We start from the raw sequence: 27,973 nt of genomic DNA on the forward strand, positions 1-27,973 counted from the left end.
CGTACCCGTAATCAATTCTATTGTTTTATTCAATCCTTCCCCCCTCCTTCCTGCCTCTGGTAGCCACTAGTAAACTTTGGTGTTTATATATTTGCCTTTTCTTTCTTGTAAGTGAAGTCATACAGTATTTATCCTGTAATTGGCTTATTTTGCTCAGCTTAGTTCCTCAAGTTCCACGCATACGTAGCATGTATTAAGACTTCTCCTAAAGGCTGAGTAGTATTCCTGTATGAGGGGGTACAAAAAGTACATCACAGGAAAAAGCTCCTCTGGGCAGACCTTTCGTAGTAGGCTTTTCCCCCTACTAGGACAGCATCTACTTGTTCTGAGTTATTGCACCCAGTAGCATCTCTTGGGAAGCTTCTCTCTGATCACAGTGAATTTTTTTCATAAAGCTGTTTTGCTCTAATCTCGTTTTCTTTCTTTTTTTTGTGTGATGGCTGGTTTAAGAGAACAGTGTGTGGCTGTGAAATTTTTTTCCTCCTTGGGGAAAAATGCGGCAGACACTGTTGTGATGTTGCACACAGCTTATACGGAGAGCACTATGGGAAAAACTCGTGTACAAGTGGTTTGCTCGTTTCAAAAAAGGTGAAATGTTGACTGATGACAAACCTTGTTCTGCATGTCCATCAACTTCTGAAAGAGACAAAAATGCCAAATTGTGGGGCATTTGGTGTTCGTTTCACCAGCTCACACTGTTGACTAAGCTTTCTATTTAGAGGTTCTGAAAAGATTGCATAACAGTGTGCAACAAAAAAGGCCTGACTGTGGCAGATGGGGGATGGGTTTTGCCACCACGATAATGTACCTGCTCATGCAGCCATCTCAGTGCACCAGTTTTTAGCTAAAAGAGCATGCCTCTCTCGCCCCATGCACCTGGCTCACCTGACCTCACTCTGAACGACTTCTTTTCATTTCCACGAATGAAAAGGGGCATGAAAGGCCAGCAATTTGATGATGTAGAAGAAATGAAGAAAAAACTAAGGAAGTGCTGTCAGCCACCCAAATAGGAGTTTGAAAAGGGTTTCCAAGGAAGGAATGGCAGATTTGTCAAATGTATTAAGTATAATGGAAAGTACTTTGAAAGTGATAGGTGTCTTGTCAAAAAATTAAGTACACAGCTTTGGAAAATTTTTGTTTCTTTATGGGGGTTCTATATATATATATATATGCATGCATTTATATGTGTATATATACATACACAGCACGTTCTTGATATAAATCTGTGTGTGTGTGTGTGTGTGTGTGTACATACATAACAGAGCTCATACAGCTGTAGAAGTAGGTAAGGACAGTGTGGCTTTAAGTCAGCCAGTCAGATTTTAAACTGGAAGCTTCTCCTGACTTGAGTAGCTTCAGCTTCTATACCACAGGCTGTAGAAGTAGATGAATCTCGGGTCAGCAAATCAGGCTGTGACAGGAGAGAGAAACGAAGTCAAGGTTGGCAGGTCAGATAGCAGGTTGCTGATTGCTCTATGGATCGGCAGCCATTATGGCAGGCCGCTGGTTCAAGTACAAAGAATAAGAGACAGACAAGTCAGATACAGGACTCAGACGCAAAAAAGCCAGCAAGTGTCTCCTCAACCTCCGCTTAAATATGAATTAGGCCCCACTCTGAGTAAACTTCCTCTCAGGTGTATTGGTGCTGTTACCTGAGTAAGAGGATTGTACTCCACCTTAATCTGATTAGCTGATCACAGCAGATCCCATTATGGGATACATTGTGTTATACAACATCATAGGGATTACTAGGCCTCAGTTACCAACCCCCTGAGAATTCTGATCTGGTCAAGGTGATACAAAACCTAACTATGACAGTTAGTTCTCTATTTTTGGTTGTTTTCTTTGTCACTAGCTAGAGTTTTGTTATTCTTAATGATTGTTTCAAAGAAACAACTTCTGATTTTATTGGTTCTATTATCTTTCTGTTTTTAATTTTATTTCTGGGTGATCTTTGCTATTTCCCTTTTTCTGGTACATTAAGGCTTCTTTTTGGTCTCCTCTTTCTAGTTTCTAGAATTATCAAGTTAGGCTGTTAATTGGAGATCCCTTCACCCTCTCCTTCCTGTTTATTGCTGTAAGTTTCCCTCTGCACACTGTCTTCTCTGAATATTGTATGTTGTGCTTTCATTTTCATCAGATTTTTAAAATGTGTGATTTCTCTTTTGATATTTACCGTGACCCACTATTAGTTTCATAGTATGTTAATTAATTTCCATATTTTCAGGGTTTTTTCTGTTACTGATTTCTGGTTTCACTCACTTGTGATCAGAGAAAATACTTCATATGATTTCAATTTTTAAAAATTTATCAAGACTTGCTTGGATTTGACTCAATGGCAATGGGGTAGAACAAGATCTCTCAATTTTATCTTAGTCAGTAAAATTGCTGGCATTACCCTTAATGAAGACTCTCTTTAGGATACCTGGTCATTCATTCTCCAGGAGACCTTTTGTTTCTCATCAACCTTTCCTCTTCCACTTCCAGAATTATATTTTTCCTTTCTCCTGAGGCCTGTTTTTGAGCCCATCATTTGCATATTTACTCAGTTTATGAGTGGTGTCATTGACTACTTCATTTCCATGCAGTTTGTTATTTCTAGCTTCCAGCTACTGGATCTAATAGTTTACACACCCAGATCTGTGCCTAAATTGTGAGTAATATCCACAACAGTATCCCCAACATTCCACTCATGAGGAGGAGTCCAGGGTCCCAGCACGAGCTCCCAGATACAGTCTACCTGGTTCCCAGGGTTGGACCAATCCTCACCACTGGGATCCTGTTTGGCCTCACTTTTCATCGTTTTTCCACCTGCTATTTGCCAAGGGTTCTGCCTCCCTCCTTCGTTCTTGCTGCGTCCTCTTCTGTGGTGGGAAAGCAATAAAAGGCTGGATCATCTTCACGTGCTGGTGATCTGGTGCTTCACAGCAGATCTCCCAGAATGACCACAGTGTTCTCCTTGCATCTCCATTATTGCCCAACACGTTCACTTCCATGTGTTGCTACATAATACCCAGGCTTTCTTAATCATGCCGTGTTTTTATTTTTAAACTTCCTTGCCCCTTTATCTGAGCGTTCTCTGTTGCTGTTGATGCTTGTTTAGTTCAGTTTACATAAAAGCTCCAGCGGGTCAGTTTTGCTTTGTGTTATGTATGTGTTTTGGTGGTTCCTAAGGCTTAATAAACCAATACTAGGGAGTATCTTACAACATATAAAGAAAGATTAGCATTGAGGGTCTCAGAAACAGACCAAAACTCAACTTCAGAAAAGCTCCCTGCTTGAGCAAATCTCCCAGAATTTGGTGAATTCTTCTGTACTTGCTGAGGATTATTTGAAAACCAGCACATTGTTAGGCTCTCTCTTTTCTGGTGCTTTTGCGTAGTCAATAAAACACAAATAAGCATCTCTCTGCCATTTTATAGTTTCATCCACCATCTATCTCATGTCAGCAAGAATTCTCTTTGTATCATATCTGCTTCTGAATCCAGCTTGAATTTCTGGCAGCTCACCGTTGATGTCCTGTTGTAACCATTTTTGAAATATTTTCATCAAAATTTTACCGGCATGTGTTATCAGTGAAAATTTTATCATTTCCATTCTGTTGCATCACTTCATTTTTCTTTGGAATGGCCAGAAGTATGGATTTCTTCCAGTGGGTTGACCGGGCAGCTGTCTTCCAGATTTCTTGGTGAGTGAGTGTTTCCTGTATTTTGTCAGTTCCCAGAGCCTGGTGTTTCTCTAGTGCCTTTAATGCAGCTTGGGCTTCTTCCTTCAGTACTATTGGTTCTTGGTCCGATGCCACCTCTGGAAATGGTTGAATGTCAACCTATTCTTTTGATACCATAACTCTGTGTATTCTTTCCATCTTTATTTAAATGATTTTATTGGGGGCTCATACAACTCTTATCACAATCCATACATAAATCTATTGTTTCAAGCACATTTTTATGTTTGTTTCCTTCATCAATCTCAAAACATGTTCTTTCTACTTGAGCCTATGGTATCTGCTCCACATGTTTTCCCTCCCTCCTGCCACACCCTCCCTCATGAACACTTGATAATTTAGCACTGTCCAACATCTATCTGCCTTCACTGACTTTTCTCTTGTCCATCCTGCAGGGAGGGGTGTTATATGTAGATTCTTGTTACTGGTTCCCCCTTTTTACCCCATCTTCCTTCTACCCTCCTGGTTTTGCCACTCTCATCACTGGTCCTGAAGGGATTCCCTGTGTTTCCAGTTCCTGTCTGTATCAGTGTAAATCCTGTGGGTCTAGCTGGATTTGTAAGGTAGAATTGGAATCATGATAGTGGGGGTGGGGGTCGGGGAGAGGAAGCATTTAAGAACTAGAGGAAAGTTGTATGTTTCATCGTTGACTGGCTCTTCTCCTCCCTGTGACCCTTCTGTAAGGCGTTCCCAATCTGTACTCCGCCTCATTCACAATAATTTGATTTTTTGTTCTTTGATACCTTAAACCTGATCACACAGGCTGCTGTGCTTTTTCCATGTGGGCTTTGTTGTTTCTGAGCTAGAGGGCCACTTGTATACCTTCAAGACTTTATGACTTCAGATGCTATATCTTTTGATAGTCGAGCACTATCAGCTTTCTTCACCACATTTGCTTATGCACACATTTTTCTTCAGTGATCATGTCAGGAAGGTGAGCATCATGGAATGCCAATTTAACAGAACAAAATGTTCTTGCATTGAGGGAGTACTTGAGTGGAAGCCCAATGTCCATTTGCTAACTTAATACTAAACCTATAATATGTGCACATAGATCTATTTTCCCATTGTCATATATAAATATATTTACATATGTCCATGCCTGTATTTAGACCTCTGTAAGTGCCCTTTGCCTCCTGGACACCCCCTTACTGAAGGGTTGTGGAAAGTAGATGAGCCAGTCTGGGTTCAGGGTAGCAACGATGAAACATATAACTTTCCTCTAGTTCTTAATGCTTCCTTCCCACAATATCATAATCCCAATCCCACCTTACAAAGCTGGCTAGACCAGAGGATGTACATTGGTACAGATAGAAACTGGAAACACAGGGAATCCAGGGTAGATGACCCCTTCAGGACCAATGGTGAGAGTGGCGATGCCTGGAGGGTAGAAGGAATGTGGGGTGGAAAGGGGGAACCGACTACAAGAATCTACGAATAGCCTCCTCCCTTGGGGATGGACAGCAGAGAAGTGGGCAGGGGGAGATGTCAGACAGTGTAACATATGACATAATAATTTATGAATTATGAAGGATTCATGAGGGAGGGGAAGGAGGCAGGAGGGGCACAAAAGGAGGAGCCAATATTAAGGACTGAAGTAGAAGGCAAATTTTTTGAGAATGATGATGGCAACAAATGTATATATGTGCTTGACACAATGGATGGATGTATAGATTGTGATAAGAATTGTATGAGCTCCCAGTAAAATGATTAAAAAAAAGATTAAGTGACTGGTCACTACACATACACTGGGAATAGGATAAAATTTTCAATAACATTCATTCACAAAGCCAGGACTATACCTTCCAGATTAACATATGTGACAAAAAAGCAAAGAGAGAATACAAACAGTAACTATATGATAGTCCTGGGACACCATTCACAGGGTATTCCCAAAGCAAGAGATCCAGACTGAAATCCAACAAACTCAAATTCCAGAGTATTAAGATAGCAGTCATCTGCATCTTTGGACACTAGAGCACTTTGCCCTAAGTCCAAGGGAGTATGTTTTAAAGCACTTTCTTAAACCTGTTTCAGGCGAATCTAAGGTAAATCCCACTGATTTGGAAAGCCACTAAGGAGCTAATAAGGTCTAGTGGGCTTTATCTTATCAGCTCCTTAGTGACTTTCCAAATCGGATCCTTCTGATGTGGCCCATGGAGGATGTTGTGAGCCTGGAAAGAACAGAGTCTAAAATCCTAGATGACTACAGCATCCAGTCTGTATCACCAAGGAGTGGATAGAAACCAGGTCAAAAGTGTCCAGTTAGGAATGTAATACCAGGCGTATTCTCTCCTTGGGTTCTATAAGTACCGTTAAGCATGTTTCCCCCCAGATGGCATCTTGCTCTACCCAGTTTACCCATCAACGAAAGTGTAATTGCCTTTTCCAAGACAGACCCGTCTCCCCCTCATGTCTTGACTTGAGTTTCCAGGATGGTTTGCTAATCACTCTCGTAGGAGTATCTGTTGAATTTGGGTGACCGTAGGACAATGTTGTATGGCAGCAACTGATTGGTCGTCTCCCTCCTTCCTCCCTTCCCATCTTGAGAAATTGATCCCAGTGGAGGGGACGTGTCTTCCGTTGAAGTGGTTTGTAAGATGCAATTGTAAAGAGGGCAATATATAGTGCACGGGTACTATACTGGCTCACTACCTTGTTTGGGAGGCCAGATTTCATGACAAAAAGATGATTACATGACCCAAGAGCAGAATTCTGCCTTTATCTTGGTGTTTATCCTTATAGTAGTGTGCCAGTCCTTTTGTGATTGACTAACTTTACGAAGCATAATCATTTCCAGGCCCATCTATGTAATGGGGTGTTTCATGGTTTCATCACTGTTTTTCAGGGGCACATAATTTCCATGTGTACCAGAGTTTCTTCCTCCATTCTTTTACTGATGGGCATTTGGGCTCTTTCCAGCCTCTTGCTATTGTGAACAGTGCTACGGTGAATGTAGGAGAACACATGTCTGGGGTCTGTCTCTTACTTCTTTGGGGTATATGACAAGCAGAGGTGTTGCTGGGTCTAATGCTACTTGCTTCAGGTAGTCTCATAGCGTTCCCCACTGGTTGTAAATGTTTACAAGACTACCAGCCATGTATAAGAGTTTCAAATGCTCCACGCCCTCTCTAGCATTTGTCATTCTCTGTTGTGTGTTTCAATTGCTATTGTGAGGAGTGTACGGTAATAACTCATTGTTGTTTTGATTTGCATTTCCTGGGTGGCTAGGAAATGGTGAGCATATCTTCATGTATGTGTTAGTCATTCACAAGCCAGCTTTGGTGAATGTCTATTTTATGTCCTTTGCCCACCTTTCAATTGGACTAATTTTTTTCTTAGAAAAATTCCATAGATTTTGGTAACAAGTCTCTCGTTAGTTGTGTCATTGTTACCCCACCACCCCAATCTGTGAGTTCTCATTTTACTATTTTGATGAAATTTTTTGAGGTGCATAAGTGTTTTATTTTAGTAGGTCCCAGGCATCTGTGTTGTCTTTTGCTCTGTGTGCTTCCTTTATTAGATTTGCTAGTCCATGTATGCCCTGCAATAGACCCCTTAAGTTTCTAATTGATGATCCTGATAGCTCTGGGGTTTACATTTAGGTCTGTAATCCAGTTTAAGTTTGTTTTTGTACATGGAGTGAGGTATGGGTCCTGTTTCATTCTTCTGCAGATGGAGATCCAAGTTTTCACCCACTTTCCTGTTGCCCATCCTCCAGGGAGGAGGTTATATGTAGATCACTGAGGGGTCTATGGGGCCATCCCCAATCAAAGCCAAACTGACAACCCCGCTTCCATTTCCCCTAGAAGTATGCGCTACAGAGGACAACACTTAGCCTACAGGTTGGAGAGAGGGGCTGGCCCGCCATGCCCATATGGAAGTGTAAACCCAAAGGAAAAAGGGAGTGAGGGTTTAGACTGGATACTGGCACACCAAGTCCTGAGGAGGACGGCCCTGCATGCTGCTGCTAAGGCACAGAGAGGACTGTAGGGCTGACAACAGCTTGAGACATGGTGTCCCCTCACTGGAACATATTGTGAATGAGGACAATACTCGGGACACCCAGCAGGGAGTGAGTCGGGCCTGACCATCCCCACAATGGGATGAACCAGGAAGGAAACAGAACAGATCAGCAATGGGAGCATTGCCAAGCTACGAAGCCCTTGAAGTGTCCCTACAATAGATTTCAGGCTAGGAGGGGCAGTTCTCAGAACCCCTCTAGACTGGTGGGGAGATAATCATAAAGGTCAGCAGACAGATTTGGAATTTTGTATGTGTTTTCAGGGGGGTTTTCTAGGTTTCCCCCCTTTTGTTGTTTTCCCTTTTTAATCAGTCTTTTGTTTTCTTTTTGCTTTGTCTCTTTTATTTCTTTGCCTACCAATATAAGATAGGTTTGGGAAGAAAGCCCAAGGAGAAAGTAAAGGGACCGGCATTTCTGGAGGCACTTGGGAGAGGAGACAGTGGGAGGAAAGGAGTGGTGAGCAAACGATGCCATAGACAGGAAACAACTAGGGAATTAAAAGGAACAACAAAGAGGACATAGAGATCCTGGTGGTGGTGGTGGAGCAACGGCAATCTAGCTGAGAGAAGAAGGGCACGCATGATGTTGGGAAAGGAGGAAGGTAAAAAGAAAACAGGAACGATCTATGAAGCAAATCTAAGGATACAGGAATAAACATAGGTGTGCACTTATGAAAATATATTAATAAAAATCGAGGTATTGCCCTATGTACATATATTTACATAGCGATAAATTAAGGAAGTGGATGGACTTTGGGCCTCTGCTTAAGCCCTCCCTCAACACAAGAACACTTTGTTCTAACAACCCAGCATTCAGTGATGCTCACCCTCCCAGCATAATAGCTGAAGGCAAAATGAATGCATAAGCAAATGAGGTAAAGAAAGCTGATGATGCCCAGCTATAAAAAGATAAAACATCTGGATTCTTAAAAAACTGATGGTAAACTTGCAGCCATCTAATAAAGAAGCAACAAATCCCATATGAAAGGGCCCTAGCCTGTAAGATCATGAGGTGTTGACAGAATCAGGTAGGCACCAGAAGACTGCAAACAAACAAAAACCCCCATATTGTTTAGGATAAAGGGGTTGGAGCAGAGCCCCAAAAACCATCTGTAGACGGGAGGACATACCCTCACAGAAGGGTCACAACAAAAGGATGAGGCAACCAGAGCACAGTATAACACTAATGAAATGTACAACATACCTCTGTATCTTTAAGGCTTCCTCACCCCCCTCTATCATGATCCCAGTTCTGCCAATCAGTTGTGCGTAGGCAAGAGCATGTATACAGGTACAGATAAAGGATCATGACACACAGAATCAAGGTCAGACCAACCCCTCAGGAACAGAAACCGAAGGGTACCAGGAGGGTAGATGGAAGGTAGGGGTAGAAAGGGGAAACCGATCACAATGATTGCTGTATAATACTGCTCCCCAGGGGGGTAAACAACATGAATGTGGTGAAGGGACACAGCACTCAGTATAAGATAGGAAATCAAGGGGTCACGAGAGTGGGAGTGTAGGAAAAGAGAAGAATTGAACCAAGAGTTCAAAAAGAAAGTAACTGTTTAGAAAATGATGGCAACAAATGATAGTGGTATAAATGAGCTTGATACAATTGATGTCATGGACTGTTAGAAGAGCTGTGAGGTAGTTAGTTTGCTGTGACAAGCTGGCCGATAAACACATGTGGGGCGAATTGAAAGGGAGAGGGATAAGTGGTTCAGGGATCCACGCCTTTCTAATGCTGGGGTGCCTTGCTTTATGATGGTCAGATCCGGATGCAGCTCCCTTAGCTAGTTCCCTGCTTTAGCTCCCAAGAATAATTTCCTGAAAGACATCCCTGAGGAGAAGCCACATGGACCTAGTAGACACGATGCCGGTGCAGAGATGCTTACACATTCACTGAATCGGCTTTCCTCCTCCAGTCAACATCATGGTGTCTGGTTTGTGAGATGGAGGAGGACTTTGTGGTTTGATACTGGATAAAGGGGTTGAGGGATTAATTTTGGACTTGTGGGTTTTGGCAGGACAGGTTTGGGATTTTTGCTTGATGCACACTATATATAAACTATATAAAGCACTTTATATAAACTATATAAAACTCTCCCTTAGACATGAGTTTCACTGTAGTTCTTTCCCTAAAGTACCCTGACTAACACATTGTGGTACCTTAGCAGTGGTGTACTGGAGAAACTAGCCATAAGATGGAGAGTAGATGTTTGTCTGACCTCTCCCTCATGGTAGTTTTCCTTCTCTGTCTAGCCAGTGGTCAGACAAAGCCACCCTATATTCAATAGATTACTGGGGAAACTATGGGAAGTATGAGAGCAGAAAGTTTGTAAGCCCACTTGCTTTGAGCCGACAAAATTTGATCTTTACATGGGCTTAGGAAACACCTTAGAAGACAGCTATGCAGAGAATTGATTTATATGCGAAACAGTGCTTTCCTGTACTCAGGAACCACAAGTCTTTGCCAACACTAAAAAAATCTGGGAGTACAAAGAAAATACCTCCCAGGGAATGGGTGTAAAAGGGAGCTTATGAGCAGGCTGACGGTTTTGCAAGGTGACCACGTGAATCTACTTGCTCAGTAGAAGTTGGAGAAATGTAGTAATAAAAACACTAATTGAGTTTGGCCTCTGACACTTGTGTATTTGGTTTACAGGAGAAATGGAGAATATGAGAGTGAATCAACAAAAATTCATGATCTAGCATGAGTAACCCAAGCTTCTTGAATATTGGAGAGAGCTCATGGTCTACAAGCAAGGTGATCGGTGGACACCGTAGAGCTGAGGAAGGCATGGGTTGACCAGAACCCAAACAGATGGCGGATTGTCGAGGCTGTGAACTGGAGTGGATCATGGCTGACTTTATGAATGGCTTCTTCGGTTTTGACATTGTTGATGGACGCAAAATTCAATAGGTTCCTATTGGAATGAAGATTTATTCAGGTCGAAAATGATTTTTTCCTCTGAGGAAAGGTTTGATCTAAGAGGGCCGTAGATTAAGCAAACAGCGAAAATATGAGGTACAAGTGCACGGAGTAGATGGCTTAAAAACATTCCAGAGGGAGAAACATAATCAGAGGCTTATAGAATTAAGTTATTGGTGTCACGTAATTTCAATTCTGAATGGGTGCCAGGATGGCATGTTTGGATATAGTTCGTGGATTGTGCCAACCTGGGCGATACACACGTGCGGTTAAATGAAGGGCGGAGGGATCAATGGCTCCTTGAGCATTGCCATTCTAGTTGGGTCTCTTCATTTCTGAATGTGGGAGCAGGGTGCAGCTGCCTCAGCTTCTTACCTGCTTTAGCTGTCAAGGCTCCTTTCCGGCAAGACGTCCCTGAGCCGAAGACACATGGACCTACCCAGAGGAAGCCCGGGCTGTTGGAGTAGCCGTGCAGATATGCTGACATATCCAATGCCCACGCTGCTCTGCTTACACATTCAATGCCTCAGCTCTCCTCCCTCAGCCAGCAACATGTCGTCTGTTTTGAAAGATGGAGGAGGACATTGCAATTGGTGTTGGACATGTGGGTTAATGGGTTATTGTCGGACTTGTGGGTTTGGACCACACTGCTTTCGGATGTCTGCTTGATGAACACTTAACCTTGATATATGAGTCTCACTTAGACATGAGTTTCTGTGCCCCTGTTTCTCTACGAGAGCCAGAGTCACAAATAGGATACCTAGCAGTGGGGCAATGGAAAAACTCATCTTAAGATGGAGAGTAGCTATTTGTTTGACCTTGCCCTCATGGTAATTCTTCTTCCTTGTCTATGTAGAGGTCAGACAAAGCTACCCTTTAGTCGGTTGTTTTCTGGGGAAAATATGGGAAGTGGGAAAAATGAAAGTTTGTAAGCCCACATGCATAGAGCCACCAAAATTGGGTGATCTTTAGCTGGGTTAAGCTACCTCTGGGAAGACTGCTGTGCAGTGAATTAGATGCCCACCAGTGCTTTCGTGTACTCAGGAACCATAAGCCTTTGCCAGAAGTTAAAATGAAATCTGAGAGTAGGGAGAAAACATCTCCCTGGACTGTGTGTTAAAGAGAGCCTGTGAGCAGGCGGAATTGCTAGCTGGGTGACCATATGGATCTTCATATGGAGTGGAGGTCGGAGAACTGCAGCAATAAAAGGACTGCTTGTGTATGGGCCCAGATACCTGTGGATTTGGTTTACCTGAAAAGGAGAAAAAGAGGGTGATTTGACTAAAGTTCACCACGTCGCATCAGGAGCCCAGGCTTGTTGAACATTAGCGAGAGCCCATGGTCTACAAGCAAGGAGACCGGTGGACACCCCGTGGAGGCTGAGTGAGGTAGCTGGCACGGGTCGACCAGAAGCCCACTATAGGGCGATATTGGAGACTGTGAACTGGTGCCTAAGAGTGCTGACTTTATGCACGGCCTGTCCGGCTTTGATTTTGCCGATTGACACAGACTTTGAAAGGTTCCTATTGGAATGAAGATTTCTTATAGCGAGCAATGATTGTTTCCTCTGAGCACTGGTTTTATATTAGTGGGCCATAGATAAAGTGGATAGCTAAAATTTGGCGTATAAAGACACAGAGTAGTTGGCTTACAAACTTTCCGAGTGGGGGAACATTCCATAAGTTTTAGAATTAAGGTCTGATGTAACTTAATTCCATGTTGGGTTTAAAGAATTTGGAACGGGTGCCTGGTTCGCAAATGTGAATTTAGTTCGTGGATTGTGCCAACCTGGGCGATACACACGTGCGGTTAAATGAAGGGCGGAGTGATCAATGGCTCCTTGATCATTGCCATTCTAGTGGGGTCTCTTCATTTCTGAATGTGGGAGCAGGGTGCAGCTGACTCAGCTTGTTCCCTGCTTTAGCTGTCAAGGCTCCTTTCTGGCAAGACGTCCCAGAGCCGAAGACACATGGACCTACAAAGAGGAAACCCGGGCTGCTGGAGTAGCCATGCAGAGATATGGTGACATATCCACTGCCTAGGCTGCTCTGCTTACACATTCACTGCCTGGGCTCTCCTCCTTCAGCCAGCAACATGTCCAATGTTTTGAAAGATGGAGGAGGACATTGCAATTGGTGTTGGACATGTGGGTTAATGGGTTATTGTCGGACTTGTGGGTTTGGACCACACTGCTTTCGGATGTCTGCTTGATGAACACTTAACCTTGATATATGAGTCTCACTTAGACATGAGTTTCTGTGCCCCTGTTTCTCTACGAGAGCCAGAGTCACAAATAGGATACCTAGCAGTGGGGCAATGGAAAAACTCATCTTAAGATGGAGAGTATATGTTTGACCTTGCCGTCATGGTAATTCTTCTTCCTTGTCGATCCAGAGGTCAGACAAAGCCACCCGTTACTCGGTTGTTTTCTGGGGAAACTAGGGTAAGGGGGAAAAATGAAAGTTTGTAAGCCCATTTGCTTGAGCCACCAAAATGGGGTGATCTTTAGCTGGGTTTTGACCACCTCTGGGAAGACAGGTATGCAGTGAAATAGATGCCCACCAGTGTTTTCTTGAACTCAGGAACCATAAGCCTTTGCCAGAAGTTAAAAAAACATCTGGGAGTAGAGAGAAAACCTCTCCCAGGGATTGTGTGTTAAAGAGAGACTGTGAGCAGGCTGAATTGCTTTCTGGGTGACCTCGGGGATCTACATATGGAGTGGAGGTCGGAGAAATGCAGCAATAAAATGACTGCTTGCGTATGGGCACGGATACCTGTGGATTTGGTTTACCTGAAAAGGAGAACACGAGGGTGACTCGAGTAAAGTTCACCATGTGCATCAGGACCCCAGGCTTGTTGAATAGAGCGAGAGCCCATGGTCTACAAGCAAGGTGACCAGTGGATACCCCATGAAGGCTGAGCGAGGTCCCCGGTACGGGTCGACAAGAAGCACACCAGAGGACGATATTGGAGACTGTGAACTGGTGCCTAAGAGTGCTGACTTTATGCACGGCGTGTCCGGCTTTTATTTTGCCGATGGACACAGACTTTGAATGGTTCCTATTGGAATGAAGATTTCTTCATGGCGAGCAATGATATTTCCTCTGAGCACTTGTTTTATATTTTGGGCCATAGATAAAGTGAATAGCTAAAATTTGGCGTATGATGGCACAGAGTAGTTGGCTTACAATCTTTCTGAGTGGGGAAACATTCCATAAGTTTTAGAATTAAGGTCCTGGTGTTACTTAATTCCATGTTGTGGTTAAAGAATTTTGAACGGGTGCCAGGTTCGCAAATGTGGATTTAGTTCGTGGATTGTGCCCACCTGGGCGATACACACGTGCGGTTAAATCAAGGGCGGAGGGATCAATGGCTCCTTGAGCATTGCCATTCTTGTTGGGTCTCTTCATTTCTGAACATGGGAGCAGGGTGCAGCTGCCTCACTTTGTTCCCTGCTTTAGCTGACAAGGCTCCTTTCCGGCAAGACGTCCCTGAGCCGAAGACACATGGACCTACTCAGAGGAAGCCCGGGCTGTTGAAGTAGCCGTGTAGAGATATGCTGACATATCCACTGCCCACGCTCTTTTGCTTACACATTCACTGCCTCGTCTCTCCTCCTTCAGCCAGCAACATGTCATCTGTTTTGAAAGATGGAGGAGGACACTGCAATTGTTGTTAGACATGTGGGTTAATGGGTTAATGTCGGACTTGGGGGTTTGGACCACACTGCTTTCGGATGTCTGCTTGATGAACACTTAACCTTTATATATGAGTCTCACTTAGACATGAGTTTCTGTGCCCCTGTTTCTCTACGAGAGCCAGAGTCACAAATAGGATACCTAGCAGTGGGGCAATGGAAAAACTCATCTTAAGATGGAGAGTATATGTTTGACCTTGCCGTCATGGTAATTCTTCTTCCTTGTCGATCCAGAGGTCAGACAAAGCCACCCGTTACTCGGTTGTTTTCTGGGGAAACTAGGGTAAGGGGGAAAAATGAAAGTTTGTAAGCCCATTTGCTTGAGCCACCAAAATGGGGTGATCTTTAGCTGGGTTTTGACCACCTCTGGGAAGACAGGTATGCAGTGAAATAGATGCCCACCAGTTCTTTGGTGTACTCAGGAATCATAAGACTTGGCCAGAAGTAAAAAAAAAAATCTGGGAGTAGGGAGAAAACATCTCCCTGGGAGTGTGTCTTAAAGAGAGCCTGTGAGCAGGCTGAATTGCTTCCTGGGTGTCCACGTGGATCTACATATGGTGTGGAAGTCGGAGAAATGCAGCAGTAACAGGATTGCTTGCGTATGGGCACGGATACCTGTGGATTTGTTTACCTGTAAAGGGGAACACAAGGGTGACTCGAGGAATGTTCACCACGTCGCATCAGGAGCCCAACTTGTTGAATAGTGGTGAGAGGCCATGGTCTACAAGCAAGGTGACCGGTGGACACCCCGTGGAGGCTGAGTGAGGTAGCCGGCACCGGTCGACCAGAAGCCCACCAGAGGGCGATATTGGAGACTGTGAACTGGTGCCTAAGAGGGCTGACTTTATGCACGGCCTGTCCGGCTTTGATTTTGCCGATGGACACAGACTGTGAAAGGTTCCTATTAGAATGAAGATTTCTTCATGGCGAGCAATGATTGTTTCCTCTGAGCACTGGTTTTATATTAGTGGGCCATACATAAAGTGAATAGCTAAAATTAGGGGTATAAAGGCACAGAGCAGTTGGCTTACAAACTTTCGGAGTGGGGGAATATTCCATAAGGCTTTGAATTAACGTCCTGATGTTACTTAATTCCATGTTGGGGTTAAAGAATTTTGAACGGGTGCCAGGTTCACAAATGTGGATTTAGTTCGTGGATTGTGCCCACCGGGGGGTTACACACGTGCAGTTAAATGAAGGGCGGAGGGATCAATGGCTCCTTGAGCATTGCCATTCTAGTTGGGTCTCTTCTTTTCTGAACGTGGGAGCAGGGTGCAGCTGCCTCAGCTTGTTCCCTGCTTTAGCTGTCAAGGCTGCTTTCCGGCAAGACGTCCCTGAGCCGAAGACACATGTACTTACCCAAAGGAAGCCCGGGTTGTTGGAGTAGCCATGCAGAGATATGCTGATATATCCACAGACCACGCGGCTCTGCTTACACATTCACTGTCTCGGCCCCCCTCCTTCAGCCAGCAACATGTCGTCTGTTTTGAAAGATGGAGGAGGACATTGCAATTGGTTTCGACATGTGGGTTAATGGGTTAATGTCGGACTTGGGGGTTTGGACCACACTGCTTTCAGATGTCTGCTTGATGAACACTTAACCTTTATATATGAGTCTCACTTAGACATGAGTTTCTGTGCCCCTGTTTCTCTACGAGAGCCAGAGTCACAAATAGGATACCTAGCAGTGGGGCAATGGAAAAACTCATCTTAAGATGGAGAGTAGCTATTTGTTTGACTTTGCCCTCATGGTAATTCTTCTTCCTTGTCTATCCAGAGGTCAGACAAAGCCACCCTTTACTCGGTTGTTTTCTGGGGAAAATATGGGAAGTGGGAAAAATGAAAGTTTGTAAGCCCACATGCTTAGAGCCACCAAAATTGGGTGATCTTTAGCTGGGTTAAGCTACCTCTGGGAAGACTGCTGTGCAGTGAATTAGATGCCCAACAGTGCTTTCGTGTACTCAGGAACCAAAAGCCTTTGCCAGAAGTTAAAATAAAATCTGAGAGTAGGGAGAAAACATCTCCCTGGACTGTGTGTTAAAGAGAGCCTGTGGCAGGCTGAATTGCTTGCTGGGTGACCACATGGATCTTCATATGGAGTGGAGGTCAGAGAACTGCAGCAATAAAAGGACTGCTTGTGTATGGGCCCAGATACCTGTGGATTTGGTTTACCTGAAAAGGAGAAAAAGAGGGTGATTTGACTAAAGTTCACCACGTCGCATCAGGAGCCCAGGTTTGTTGAACATTAGCGAGAGCCCATGGTCTACAAGCAAGGAGACCGGTGGACACCCCGTGGAGGCTGAGTGAGGTAGTTGGCACGGGTCAACCAGAAGCCCACCATAGGGCGATATTGGAGACTGTGAACTGGTGCCTAAGAGTGCTGACTTTATGCACGGCCTGTCCGGCTTTGATTTTGCCGATTGACACAGACTTTGAAAGGTTCCTATTGGAATGAAGATTTCTTCATAGCGAGCAATGATTGTTTCCTCTGAGCACTGGTTTTATATTAGTGGGCCATAGATAAAGTGGATAGCTAAAATTTGGCGTTTAAAGGCACAGAGTAGTTGGCTTACAAACATTCCGAGTGGGGGAACATTCCATAAGTTTTAGAATTAAGGTCTGATGTAACTTAATTCCATGTTGGGGTTAAAGAATTTTGGACGAGTTCCTGGTTCACAAATGTGGATTTAGTTCGTGGATTTGCCAACCTGGGCGATACACACGTGCGGTTAAATGAAGGGCGGAGAGATCAATGGCTCCTTGATCATTGCCATTCTAGTTGGGTCTCTTCATTTCTGAATGTGGGAGCAGGGTGCAGCTGACTCAGCTTGTTCCCTGCTTTAGCTGTCAAGGCTCCTTTCTGGCAAGACGTCCCTGAGCCGAAGACACATGGACCTACCAAGAGGAAACCCGGGCTGCTGGAGTAGCCATGCAGAGATTTGCTGACATATCCACTGCCCATGCTGCTCTGCTTACACATTCACTGCCTGGGCTCTCCTCCTTCAGCCAGCAACATGTCGAATGTTTTGAAAGATGGAGGAGGACATTGCAATTGGTGTTGGGCATGTGGGTTAATGGGTTATTGTCGGAATTGTGGGTTTGGACCACACTGCTTTCAGATGTCTGCTTGATGAACACTTAACCTTGATATATGAGTCTCACTGAGACATGAGTTTCTGTGTCCCTGTTTCTCTACGAGAGCCAGAGTCACAAATAGTATACCTAGCAGTGGGGCAATGGAAAAACTCATCTTAAGATGGAGAGTAGCTATTTGTTTGACCTTGCCCTCATGGTAATTCTTCTTTCTTGTCTATCGAGAGGTCAGACAAAGCCACCATTTACTCGGTTCTTTTCTGGGGAAACTATGGGAAGTGGTGAAAATGAAAGTTTGTAAGCCCACTTGCTTTGAGCCACCAAAATGGGGTGATCTTCAGCTGGGTTTAGACCACCTCTGGGAAGACAGCTATGCAGTGAAATTGATGCCCACCAGTGCTTTCCTGTACTCTGGAACCATATGTCTTTGCCTCAAGTTAAAAAAATCTGGGAGTATGGAGAAAACATCTCCCTGGGACTGTGTGTTAAAGAGAGCCTGTGAGCAGGCTGAATTGCTTCCTGAGTGTCCACGTGGATCTACATGTGGTGTGGAGGTCGGAGAAATGCAGCAATAAAAGGTCTGCTTGCGTGTGGGCACGGATACCTGTGGATTTGGTTTACCTGAAAAGGAGAACACGAGGGTGACTCGAGTAAAGTTCACCACATCGCATCGGGAGCCCAACTTGTTGAATAGTGGCTAGAGCCCATGGTCTACAAGCAAGGTGACCGGTGGATACCCCGTGAAGGCTGAGCGAGGTAACTGGCACGGGCCGACCCGAAGCCCACCAGAGGACGATATTGGAGACTGTGAACTGGTGCCTAAGAGTGCTGAGTTTATGCACGGCCTGTCCAGCTTTGATTTTGCCGATGGGAGACAGACTTTGAATGGTTCCTATTGGAATGAAGATTTCTTCATAGTGAGCAATAATTGTTTCCTCTGAGCACTTGTTTTATATTTTGGGCCATAGATAAAGTGAATAGCTAAATTTTGGCGTATAATGGCACAGAGTAGTTGGCTTACAAACTTTCTGAGTGGGGGAACATTCCATAAGTTTTAGAATTAAGGTCCTGATGTTACTTAATTCCATGTTGGGGTTAAAGAATTTTGATCGGGTGCCAGGTTCGCAAATGTGGATTTAGTTCGTGGATTGTGCCAACCTGGGCGATACACACGTGCGGTTAAATGAAGGGCGGAGTGACAATGGCTCCTTGAGCATTGCCATTCTAGTTGGGTCTCTTCATTTCTGAACGTGGGAGCAGGGTGCAGCTGCCTCAGCTTGTTCCCTACTTTAGCTGTCAAGGCTGCTTTCCGGCAAGACGTCCCTGAGCCGAAGACACATGTACTTACCCAAAGGAAGCCCGGGTTGTTGGAGTAGCCATGCAGAGATATGCTGATATATCCACAGACCACGCGGCTCTGCTTACACATTCACTGTCTCGGCCCCCCTCCTTCAGCCTGCAACATGTCGTCTGTTTTGAAAGATGGAGGAGGACATTGCAATTGGTCTTGGACATGTGGGTTAATGGGTTAATGTCGGACTTGTGGGTTTGGACCACACTGCTTTCAGATGTCTGCTTGATGAACACTTAACCTTGATATATGAGTCTCACTTAGACATGAGTTTCTGTGCCCCTGTTTCTCTACGAGAGCCAGAGTCACAAATAGTATACGTAGCAGTGGGGCAATGGAAAAACTCATCTTAAAATGGAGAGTAGCTATTTGTTTGACCTTGCCTCATGGTAATTCTACTTCCTTGTCTATCCAGAAGTCAGACAAAGCTACCCTGTACTCGGTTGTTTTCTGGGGAAACTATGGAAAGGTGGAATAATGAAAGTTTGTAAGCCCACTTGCTTTGAACCACTAAAATGGGGTTATCTTTAGATGGGTTTAGACCACCTCTGGGTAGACAGCTATGCAGTGAAATAGATGCCCACCAGTGTTTTCTTGAACTCAGGAACCATAAGCCTTTGCCAGAAGTTAAAAAAACATCTGGGAGTAGAGAGAAAACATCTCCCAGGGACTGTGTGTTAAAGAGAGACTGTGAGCAGGCTGAATTGCTTTCTGGGTGACCTCGGGGATCTACATATGGAGTGGAGGTCGGAGAAATGCAGCAATAAAATGACTGCTTGCGTATGGGCACGGATACCTGTGGATTTGGTTTACCTGAAAAGGAGAACACGAGGGTGACTCGAGTAAAGTTCACCATGTGCATCAGGACCCCAGGCTTGTTGAATAGAGCGAGAGCCCATGGTCTACAAGCAAGGTGACCAGTGGATACCCCATGAAGGCTGAGCGAGGTCCCCGGTACGGGTCGACAAGAAGCACACCAGAGGACGATATTGGAGACTGTGAACTGGTGCCTAAGAGTGCTGACTTTATGCACGGCGTGTCCGGCTTTTATTTTGCCGATGGACACAGACTTTGAATGGTTCCTATTGGAATGAAGATTTCTTCATGGCGAGCAATGATATTTCCTCTGAGCACTTGTTTTATATTTTGGGCCATAGATAAAGTGAATAGCTAAAATTTGGCGTATGATGGCACAGAGTAGTTGGCTTACAATCTTTCTGAGTGGGGAAACATTCCATAAGTTTTAGAATTAAGGTCCTGGTGTTACTTAATTCCATGTTGTGGTTAAAGAATTTTGAACGGGTGCCAGGTTCGCAAATGTGGATTTAGTTCGTGGATTGTGCCCACCTGGGCGATACACACGTGCGGTTAAATCAAGGGCGGAGGGATCAATGGCTCCTTGAGCATTGCCATTCTTGTTGGGTCTCTTCATTTCTGAACATGGGAGCAGGGTGCAGCTGCCTCACTTTGTTCCCTGCTTTAGCTGACAAGGCTCCTTTCCGGCAAGACGTCCCTGAGCCGAAGACACATGGACCTACTCAGAGGAAGCCCGGGCTGTTGAAGTAGCCGTGTAGAGATATGCTGACATATCCACTGCCCACGCTCTTCTGCTTACACATTCACTGCCTCGTCTCTCCTCCTTCAGCCAGCAACATGTCATCTGTTTTGAAAGATGGAGGAGGACACTGCAATTGTTGTTAGACATGTGGGTTAATGGGTTAATGTCGGACTTGGGGGTTTGGACCACACTGCTTTCGGATGTCTGCTTGATGAACACTTAACCTTTATATATGAGTCTCACTTAGACATGAGTTTCTGTGCCCCTGTTTCTCTACGAGAGCCAGAGTCACAAATAGGATACCTAGCAGTGGGGCAATGGAAAAACTCATCTTAAGATGGAGAGTAACTATATGTTTGACCTTGCCGTCATGGTAATTCTTCTTCCTTGTCGATCCAGAGGTCAGACAAAGCCACCCTTTACTCGGTTGTTTTCTGGGGAAACTAGGGTAAGGGGGAAAAATGAAAGTTTGTAAGCCCATTTGCTTGAGCCACCAAAATGGGGTGATCTTTAGCTGGGTTTTGACCACCTCTGGGAAGACAGGTATGCAGTGAAATAGATGCCCACCAGTTCTTTGGTGTACTCAGGAATCATAAGACTTGGCCAGAAGTAAAAAAAAAAATCTGGGAGTAGGGAGAAAACATCTCCCTGGGAGTGTGTCTTAAAGAGAGCCTGTGAGCAGGCTGAATTGCTTCCTGGGTGTCCACGTGGATCTACATATGGTGTGGAAGTCGGAGAAATGCAGCAGTAACAGGATTGCTTGCGTATGGGCACGGATACCTGTGGATTTGTTTACCTGTAAAGGGGAACACAAGGGTGACTCGAGGAATGTTCACCACGTCGCATCAGGAGCCCAACTTGTTGAATAGTGGTGAGAGGCCATGGTCTACAAGCAAGGTGACCGGTGGACACCCCGTGGAGGCTGAGTGAGGTAGCCGGCACCGGTCGACCAGAAGCCCACCAGAGGGCGATATTGGAGACTGTGAACTGGTGCCTAAGAGGGCTGACTTTATGCACGGCCTGTCCGGCTTTGATTTTGCCGATGGACACAGACTGTGAAAGGTTCCTATTAGAATGAAGATTTCTTCATGGCGAGCAATGATTGTTTCCTCTGAGCACTGGTTTTATATTAGTGGACCATACATAAAGTGAATAGCTAAAATTAGGGGTATAAAGGCACAGAGCAGTTGGCTTACAAACTTTCGGAGTGGGGGAATATTCCATAAGGCTTTGAATTAAGGTTCTGATGTTACTTAATTCCATGTTGGGGTTAAAGAATTTTGAACGGGTGCCAGGTTCACAAATGTGGATTTAGTTCGTGGATTGTGCCCACCGGGGGGTTACACACGTGCAGTTAAATGAAGGGCGGAGGGATCAATGGCTCCTTGAGCATTGCCATTCTAGTTGGGTCTCTTCTTTTCTGAACGTGGGAGCAGGGTGCAGCTGCCTCAGCTTGTTCCCTGCTTTAGCTGTCAAGGCTGCTTTCCGGCAAGACGTCCCTGAGCCGAAGACACATGTACTTACCCAAAGGAAGCCCGGGTTGTTGGAGTAGCCATGCAGAGATATGCTGATATATCCACAGACCACGCGGCTCTGCTTACACATTCACTGTCTCGGCCCCCCTCCTTCAGCCTGCAACATGTCGTCTGTTTTGAAAGATGGAGGAGGACATTGCAATTGGTTTCGACATGTGGGTTAATGGGTTAATGTCGGACTTGTGGGTTTGGACCACACTGCTTTCAGATGTCTGCTTGATGAACACTTAACCTTTATATATGAGTCTCACTTAGACATGAATTTCTGTGCCCCTGTTTCTCTACGAGAGCCAGAGTCACAAATAGGATACCTAGCAGTGGGGCAATGGAAAAACTCATCTTAAGATGGAGAGTAGCTATTTGTTTGACTTTGCCCTCATGGTAATTCTTCTTCCTTGTCTATCCAGAGGTCAGACAAAGCCACCCTTTACTCGGTTGTTTTCTGGGGAAAATATGGGAAGTGGGAAAAATGAAAGTTTGTAAGCCCACATGCTTAGAGCCACCAAAATTGGGTGATCTTTAGCTGGGTTAAGCTACCTCTGGGAAGACTGCTGTGCAGTGAATTAGATGCCCACCAGTGCTTTCGTGTACTCAGGAACCAAAAGCCTTTGCCAGAAGTTAAAATAAAATCTGAGAGTAGGGAGAAAACATCTCCCTGGACTGTGTGTTAAAGAGAGCCTGTGGCAGGCTGAATTGCTTGCTGGGTGACCACATGGATCTTCATATGGAGTGGAGGTCAGAGAACTGCAGCAATAAAAGGACTGCTTGTGTATGGGCCCAGATACCTGTGGATTTGGTTTACCTGAAAAGGAGAAAAAGAGGGTGATTTGACTAAAGTTCACCACGTCGCATCAGGAGCCCAGGTTTGTTGAACATTAGCGAGAGCCCATGGTCTACAAGCAAGGAGACCGGTGGACACCCCGTGGAGGCTGAGTGAGGTAGTTGGCACGGGTCAACCAGAAGCCCACCATAGGGCGATATTGGAGACTGTGAACTGGTGCCTAAGAGTGCTGACTTTATGCACGGCCTGTCCGGCTTTGATTTTGCCGATTGACACAGACTTTGAAAGGTTCCTATTGGAATGAAGATTTCTTCATAGCGAGCAATGATTGTTTCCTCTGAGCACTGGTTTTATATTAGTGGGCCATAGATAAAGTGGATAGCTAAAATTTGGCGTTTAAAGGCACAGAGTAGTTGGCTTACAAACATTCCGAGTGGGGGAACATTCCATAAGTTTTAGAATTAAGGTCTGATGTAACTTAATTCCATGTTGGGGTTAAAGAATTTTGGACGAGTTCCTGGTTCACAAATGTGGATTTAGTTCGTGGATTTGCCAACCTGGGCGATACACACGTGCGGTTAAATGAAGGGCGGAGAGATCAATGGCTCCTTGATCATTGCCATTCTAGTTGGGTCTCTTTATTTCTGAATGTGGGAGCAGGGTGCAGCTGACTCAGCTTGTTCCCTGCTTTAGCTGTCAAGGCTCCTTTCTGGCAAGACGTCCCTGAGCCGAAGACACATGGACCTACCAAGAGGAAACCCGGGCTGCTGGAGTAGCCATGCAGAGATTTGCTGACATATCCACTGCCCATGCTGCTCTGCTTACACATTCACTGCCTGGGCTCTCCTCCTTCAGCCAGCAACATGTCGAATGTTTTGAAAGATGGAGGAGGACATTGCAATTGGTGTTGGGCATGTGGGTTAATGGGTTATTGTCGGAATTGTGGGTTTGGACCACACTGCTTTCAGATGTCTGCTTGATGAACACTTCACCTTGATATATGAGTCTCACTGAGACATGAGTTTCTGTGTCCCTGTTTCTCTACGTTAGCCAGAGTCACAAATAGTATTCCTAGCAGTGGGGCAATGGAAAAACTCATCTTAAAATGGAGAGTAGCTATTTGTTTGACCTTGCCTCATGGTAATTCTACTTCCTTGTCTATCCAGAAGTCAGACAAAGCTACCCTGTACTCGGTTGTTTTCTGGGGAAACTATGGAAAGGTGGAATAATGAAAGTTTGTAAGCCCACTTGCTTTGAGCCACCAAAATGGGGTTATCTTTAGATGGGTTTAGACCACCTCTGGGTAGACAGCTATGCAGTGAAATAGATGCCCACCAGTGTTTTCTTGAACTCAGGAACCATAAGCCTTTGCCAGAAGTTAAAAAAACATCTGGGAGTAGAGAGAAAACATCTCCCAGGGACTGTGTGTTAAAGAGAGACTGTGAGCAGGCTGAATTGCTTTCTGGGTGACCTCGGGGATCTACATATGGAGTGGAGGTCGGAGAAATGCAGCAATAAAATGACTGCTTACGTATGGGCACGGATACCTGTGGATTTGGTTTACCTGAAAAGGAGAACACGAGGGTGACTCGAGTAAAGTTCACCATGTGCATCAGGACCCCAGGCTTGTTGAATAGAGCGAGAGCCCATGGTCTACAAGCAAGGTGACCAGTGGATACCCCATGAAGGCTGAGCGAGGTCCCCGGTACGGGTCGACAAGAAGCACACCAGAGGACGATATTGGAGACTGTGAACTGGTGCCTAAGAGTGCTGACTTTATGCACGGCGTGTCCGGCTTTTATTTTGCCGATGGACACAGACTTTGAATGGTTCCTATTGGAATGAAGATTTCTTCATGGCGAGCAATGATATTTCCTCTGAGCACTTGTTTTATATTTTGGGCCATAGATAAAGTGAATAGCTAAAATTTGGCGTATGATGGCACAGAGTAGTTGGCTTACAATCTTTCTGAGTGGGGAAACATTCCATAAGTTTTAGAATTAAGGTCCTGGTGTTACTTAATTCCATGTTGTGGTTAAAGAATTTTGAACGGGTGCCAGGTTCGCAAATGTGGATTTAGTTCGTGGATTGTGCCCACCTGGGCGATACACACGTGCGGTTAAATGAAGGGCGGAGTGACAATGGCTCCTTGAGCATTGCCATTCTAGTTGGGTCTCTTCATTTCTGAACGTGGGAGCAGGGTGCAGCTGCCTCAGCTTGTTCCCTGCTTTAGCTGTCAAGGCTGCTTTCCGGCAAGACGTCCCTGAGCCGAAGACACATGTACTTACCCAAAGGAAGCCCGGGTTGTTGGAGTAGCCATGCAGAGATATGCTGATATATCCACAGACCACGCGGCTCTGCTTACACATTCACTGTCTCGGCCCCCCTCCTTCAGCCTGCAACATGTCGTCTGTTTTGAAAGATGGAGGAGGACATTGCAATTGGTTTCGACATGTGGGTTAATGGGTTAATGTCGGACTTGTGGGTTTGGACCACACTGCTTTCAGATGTCTGCTTGATGAACACTTAACCTTTATATATGAGTCTCACTTAGACATGAGTTTCTGTGCCCCTGTTTCTCTACGAGAGCCAGAGTCACAAATAGGATACCTAGCAGTGGGGCAATGGAAAAACTCATCTTAAGATGGAGAGTAGCTATTTGTTTGACTTTGCCCTCATGGTAATTCTTCTTCCTTGTCTATCCAGAGGTCAGACAAAGCCACCCTTTACTCGGTTGTTTTCTGGGGAAAATATGGGAAGTGGGAAAAATGAAAGTTTGTAAGCCCACATGCTTAGAGCCACCAAAATTGGGTGATCTTTAGCTGGGTTAAGCTACCTCTGGGAAGACTGCTGTGCAGTGAATTAGATGCCCACCAGTGCTTTCGTGTACTCAGGAACCAAAAGCCTTTGCCAGAAGTTAAAATAAAATCTGAGAGTAGGGAGAAAACATCTCCCTGGACTGTGTGTTAAAGAGAGCCTGTGGCAGGCTGAATTGCTTGCTGGGTGACCACATGGATCTTCATATGGAGTGGAGGTCAGAGAACTGCAGCAATAAAAGGACTGCTTGTGTATGGGCCCAGATACCTGTGGATTTGGTTTACCTGAAAAGGAGAAAAAGAGGGTGATTTGACTAAAGTTCACCACGTCGCATCAGGAGCCCAGGTTTGTTGAACATTAGCGAGAGCCCATGGTCTACAAGCAAGGAGACCGGTGGACACCCCGTGGAGGCTGAGTGAGGTAGTTGGCACGGGTCAACCAGAAGCCCACCATAGGGCGATATTGGAGACTGTGAACTGGTGTCTAAGAGTGCTGACTTTATGCACGGCGTGTCCGGCTTTTATTTTGCCGATGGACACAGACTTTGAATGGTTCCTATTGGAATGAAGATTTTTTCATAGCGAGCAATGATTGTTTCCTCTGAGCACTGGTTTTATATTAGTGGGCCATAGATAAAATGGATAGCTAAAATTTGGCGTTTAAAGGCACAGAGTAGTTGGCTTACAAACATTCCGAGTGGGGGAACATTCCATAAGTTTTAGAATTAAGGTCTGATGTAACTTAATTCCATGTTGGGGTTAAAGAATTTTGGACGAGTTCCTGGTTCACAAATGTGGATTTAGTTCGTGGATTTGCCAACCTGGGCGATACACACGTGCGGTTAAATGAAGGGCGGAGAGATCAATGGCTCCTTGATCATTGCCATTCTAGTTGGGTCTCTTTATTTCTGAATGTGGGAGCAGGGTGCAGCTGACTCAGCTTGTTCCCTGCTTTAGCTGTCAAGGCTCCTTTCTGGCAAGACGTCCCTGAGCCGAAGACACATGGACCTACCAAGAGGAAACCCGGGCTGCTGGAGTAGCCATGCAGAGATTTGCTGACATATCCACTGCCCATGCTGCTCTGCTTACACATTCACTGCCTGGGCTCTCCTCCTTCAGCCAGCAACATGTCGAATGTTTTGAAAGATGGAGGAGGACATTGCAATTGGTGTTGGGCATGTGGGTTAATGGGTTATTGTCGGAATTGTGGGTTTGGACCACACTGCTTTCAGATGTCTGCTTGATGAACACTTCACCTTGATATATGAGTCTCACTGAGACATGAGTTTCTGTGTCCCTGTTTCTCTACGAGAGCCAGAGTCACAAATAGTATACCTAGCAGTGGGGCAATGGAAAAACTCATCTTAAGATGGAGAGTAGCTATTTGTTTGACCTTGCCCTCATGGTAATTCTTCTTTCTTGTCTATCGAGAGGTCAGACAAAGCCACCCTTTACTCGGTTGTTTTCTGGGGAAACTAGGGTAAGGGGGAAAAATGAAAGTTTGTAAGCCCATTTGCTTGAGCCACCAAAATGGGGTGATCTTTAGCTGGGTTTTGACCACCTCTGGGAAGACAGGTATGCAGTGAAATAGATGCTCACCAGTTCTTTGGTGTACTCAGGAATCATAAGACTTGGCCAGAAGCAAAAAAAAAAATCTGGGAGTAGGGAGAAAACATCTCCCTGGGAGTGTGTCTTAAAGAGAGCCTGTGAGCAGGCTGAATTGCTTCCTGAGTGTCCACGTGGATCTACATGTGGTGTGGAGGTCGGAGAAATGCAGCAATAAAAGGACTGCTTGCGTGTGGGCACGGATACCTGTGGATTTGGTTTACCTGAAAAGGAGAACACGAGGGTGACTCGAGTAAAGTTCACCACATCGCATCGGGAGCCCAACTTGTTGAATAGTGGCTAGAGCCCATGGTCTACAAGCAAGGTGACCGGTGGATACCCCGTGAAGGCTGAGCGAGGTAACTGGCACGGGCCGACCCGAAGCCCACCAGAGGGCGATATTGGAGACTGTGAACTGGTGCCTAAGAGGGCTGACTTTATGCACGGCCTGTCCGGCTTTGATTTTGCCGATGGACACAGACTGTGAAAGGTTCCTATTAGAATGAAGATTTCTTCATAGTGAGCAATAATTGTTTCCTCTGAGCACTGGTTTTATATTTTGGGCCATAGATAAAGTGAATAGCTAAAATTAGGGGTATAAAGGCACAGAGCAGTTGGCTTACAAACTTTCTGAGTGGGGGAACATTCCATAAGGCTTTGAATTAAGGTCCTGATGTTACTTAATTCCATGTTGGGGTTAAAGAATTTTGATCGGGTGCCAGGTTCGCAAATGTGGATTTAGTTCGTGGATTGTGCCAACCTGGGCGATACACACGTGCGGTTAAATGAAGAGCGGAGTGACAATGGCTCCTTGAGCATTGCCATTCTAGTTGGGTCTCTTCATTTCTGAACGTG

At 45.1% G+C, this 27,973-nt stretch overlaps 1 protein-coding gene across 5 annotated transcripts in view; it reads left to right on the forward strand.

The window, feature by feature from the left end:
• LOC142435892 (thyrotropin-releasing hormone-degrading ectoenzyme-like) overlaps positions 1 to 27,973 on the forward strand; it is a 373,691-nt gene that overhangs the window by 242,083 nt on the left and 103,635 nt on the right. For 4 of the 5 annotated variants that reach the window (XR_012781655.1, XR_012781654.1, XM_075539939.1 and 1 more), the window contains one exon: positions 10,416 to 10,560. The exons of the other annotated variant lie outside the window; for it this stretch is intronic. The gene's annotated coding sequence lies outside the window, so the exon portion shown is untranslated. Of the gene's footprint in view, positions 1 to 10,415; positions 10,561 to 27,973 lie in introns of those variants that run through there. 5 annotated transcript variants of the gene reach the window in all.

Source organism: Tenrec ecaudatus (assembly GCF_050624435.1).
Source record: "Tenrec ecaudatus isolate mTenEca1 chromosome 6 unlocalized genomic scaffold, mTenEca1.hap1 SUPER_6_unloc_1, whole genome shotgun sequence".
NCBI classification, from domain to species: Eukaryota; Metazoa; Chordata; class Mammalia; order Afrosoricida; family Tenrecidae; genus Tenrec; species Tenrec ecaudatus.